Here is a 3979-nt window from a genome sequence, read left to right on the forward strand (position 1 = left end):
ATTAGCATATTATGCTTTTATTATTATAGATGACCCCTGGAATTTAGGCTGTTTTAGCATGGAGATAAGGACAAGAGGGAGTGGGTGAGGTGGGATGATTAGAGGATAAATAACTACAGCAGTGGGGTGGGATGAGGCTGTAATCTGATGGTATGTGCTTTAGAGTAGCTAGATGATTTGATTTGATTTTTTGAGAAGGTAGAAATAATATGCAGTTTTTATAGTGGATTAATCATGGAGGATTAAGAAATTGTGCCAGATCAGGAGCTATCCAGAGCCTTAAAAAGAGGATATTCTGAGGCTTAAGGGAACGCCTGAGGTTTAGGCCTCTTCTGATGACTGAGATATGCAGGGATGGAGTCAAGGGTGATATGCAAAGTATTTTTCTAATAACCAGTATGGCATGGGTTCTAACCAGTGAGAATTGGCACCAACATTTCATAATGGGTCAGTTATAAACAACTGCTGTTGTGTTATCAGGGATTCTAAACTCAATCCTACAGCTGAGTGATAGGGATGGTCTTATGGCAGGTTAGGGTAAAAGGAACAAGCAGTCAGAGATTTCTCCTTGGGATTGAATTTTAAGGCAGTTTGTTATGACAAGGCTGATAATGTGCTAGGAGAATATTGGGAGTTCTGTGGTCCTCACCTTCAGTCCTTTTAGGGCACTGTCAATTACAAATATCTGCAAAAATATAGCTGTAATTATTTCTAAAAGAAGTGGACTTGGGGTTCAAAGGTGTAAAAGCAATCCTTGTTCTGCATTTACTAACTGCTTGATCTTTAGATAGTAATACAATCATTCTGGGCCTCAGTTTCCTCATCTATAAAACAAACTAGATTGAATTAAAACATTTCTAAGGTCCCCTTTGGGGGTAAGGACTTGAAATACCACACATAGCTTGTTTAGAGTTAGACATTTGCTTCATACACATGTTTCAGCTGAAGTGCTATTTCTACTTTGTCATTTGTACTTAGTCTTTTTTAGAAATATATTTTTATTGATTTCAGGGAGGGAGGGAGAGACAGAAACATCAATGATGAGAGAGAACCATTGATTGATTGGCTGTCTTCTGCAACACCCCCACCTCCTTCTCCCGGGGATTGAGCCCTGCCATATACCCTGACTGATTACTGTGACCCCCTTGTTCATAGGTCAACCCTCAACCATTGAGCTACACCAGCCAGGCTGTACATAGTTTTGATAAATGTTCCCTACATCAAAATATCCCCAGCATCTAACAAATTATTTTCAGTCTACTATGTAGTGATTTTCTAATTCTATAAGAAAAAACCAAAAACCTGAATTTGCATATCCTATCACTAAAACTTGTTCAGTCATATCTTACTCACTCTTTCAATTCTCCTTAGGGAAAACTAATTTTTTTAAACTCTTCTGAGAGAACTTTTCATCTTTGCTAATTCCTACATATTTTCAGAAAGTTTTAAAGTACTTAACTGTTGAGTGAATTTAAGCTATTCTTAAACTTTTAAAAGTTTTTTTTGTGTGTGTTTAAACATGATCTCCTTTTGGTTAAAGTGAAGAATGAGGGATAAAGTACTCTGGATAAGAATTTATGTGGTGTCACTTATTTAGACAGTTGCAACACTGAGTGTGTTACTCAAAGTTCATCTTTGCTTAATGCTGCTCCTTTCTAATCCATGGATAAGTATTTCCAAGGTTAATTGTCCAGATATTTTATTTTTTTTTAGTAGGAACAAGGTAGTTTATGTTTAGGAACAGAGAAAAGACAGGACAGACATACCCCTTATCATTTGAGAAAGAGCCATAGTCAACACATCAGAAAACTAATGAATTCTTTCTTTTCATGCTATTAACTTTTTATTCTAGGTTGGCTTATCCTCTTTATGCTTTCATTTTAACATTTGCATTAACAACATAATGAAGCCCTGTTAGCATATATTTAAAACATTCCAAGAAAGTCCCGATTCCTCTCCTATCACACAAATACTCATCAGCTGACTCTATAGTGATATCCTTTGTTTCAGAGAGGGTTACTAACGCTTAAAGTGGTAATAAAAATGGGTGGCATTTAAGTCTTATTTTTATCAGGCCAAGACACTGAAGGAGGACCCTGGGAGAGAATGCTTCTCTGTGGGCTGAAAAACTATTCCGTTTGCACCAATAAAAAAAAAAAAAAAAAGAGGTGTACAAAAGCAGGAGAGGCTTCTCTTGTTAGCTTGTCAGTACACATCTGCCTTCCAGTGTGAGCGAGAGGCAGTTCAAATAGTCTAGGACCCCACAACTCTTATGTTACCATGGATTTCGTTCATATTGCTTTATGAAGGCCATCTCACTCTAGGAACAGTCCAGCACTACTATATTCTCTAACCAGTCCCCTTTGAACTGTTCCCCTCTAAACTTACACCGTGGCCAGCTCACTCAGGACCTCCTGATAGCGCAGGTTCTCTGGCCAAAGAGCCCAGTTCCACAGCGGGCTGTCTCAGAGCCAACCAGCTATGAGATTGATACCCATCCAGGGCATCCATGAGGGGATGCGCACACCCTAGAAAGCAGTACTAGTGTTTCGAGGATCTAACGGGTAGGAGCGAAAACCCTTGTCCATTAAGGAACGGGGATGCCGGCCTTCCGCATGAAATGGGATGGCATCTGGAGCTTTCATCCTGTAAAAATAGTTATAGCAATTCTGATTTCCCTGGGTGTCCAGCTGTAGCAGTCTTGCATCATCATCCGCAAGGAGCTGAGGTTCACACTTGATATCCTGAACCCTGGATAGTCGAATATCAATCTCCTCTTTTAAGTCCTTGGGGGCATTGTGTCCCACAGGGCCGTGAGGTCCCCTTCAGGATTTCATCTCAAAGCATGATATGCCTCTTCACAGAAATAAATAGCAGCACAAACACCAGGCACCCGCAGGCCATCACCAGCGCAACATTCACCACCAACAACCCCCCGCCCCCCACAGCCAGTTACTGCCGGAGGCCTTGGCCTCCCCACCCCGCGCAGAACTTCTGTCCACCCCGCCGCCCTGCCTCTTCAGCCCGGGCCCCTCCCAGGCAAGGTCGCCTGGGTTCTCTGATGCCGCTAGGCCACCTCCTTACGGGGAAAGATCAAGGCTGACCCCACCAGAACACAGGGCAGATCAATTGTCCAGAATCTTTCGCTAGTCAATGCTAGGGATAGAAGTCCAATCCAAGCGACTTAAAGTAATTGTATTAGTTACCTATTGCTATGTGATAGATTGCCCCCCAAAGCATGCCTTCTTAAAAGGGCACCCGTATGTTCTGTGGGCCGGGAACATGGCACAGCTTACCTGGGTCCTGTGCGTCCTGGTCTCTCACTGGGCCGCGATGAAGGCGCCAGCACGTCTCCCATGACCTTTCCAGGGGTGAAGGGACAGCGTGTGGGGGATGGGGCGTAAGTCTGGGTACAGCGAGAGGGTCAGGAAGAGGATGGACTGGGATGAACGAAGCATCAGGACCAGCAAAGACGACAAAGGCAGGCCGGAGAGAGACGCTGCCGCGGACACTCCTCCCCCAAAGCCCGATTTCACATGATCTCGGGAGTCTGGCGGGGAGAGTCCCGCGATGAGAAACACCTGGGTTCCCTGGTTGACAGATGCATCTTATTGTCAGTACATGATCAGGCTTACACCACCGTCCTAGCAAATTTCACCGTCCTCATTGAGTCCCAGCCCCAGTCAGAGTCTCCTGGTCACCGCCAGGTGTAGGGAACTGGGTTCCACTATCTGCTGTGGAAGAGCAGGGACTCTGCACGCAGCGTTCCAATGTCGCTCAGTAGTTGATGGCAGCATTCAACTCCTTGGGCTGAGCGCTTCCACTCCTCCCTTGCTGTTGCCCAGAGATTGCTTAGTTATTCAGTGCTTGACCTCACCCACCTGACAGCTTGCTTCTTCAAGGTGCAAGCCCCCATGGCAATAGAGGAGTATTCCATTAGGACAGAGGTCAGTCTTTTGTAAACTAATCGTGGAATTGA

General features: G+C 44.2%; 1 pseudogene; it reads right to left on the reverse strand.

Moving 5' to 3' along the window:
• Positions 1-2384: 2384 nt before the first annotated feature.
• On the reverse strand, positions 2385-2928 carry LOC103288736 (protein C1orf43 homolog; annotated as a pseudogene).
• Positions 2929-3979: the final 1051 nt, after the last annotated feature.

Source organism: Eptesicus fuscus, chromosome 4, assembly GCF_027574615.1.
Source record: "Eptesicus fuscus isolate TK198812 chromosome 4, DD_ASM_mEF_20220401, whole genome shotgun sequence".
Classification (NCBI taxonomy): Eukaryota; Metazoa; Chordata; class Mammalia; order Chiroptera; family Vespertilionidae; genus Eptesicus; species Eptesicus fuscus.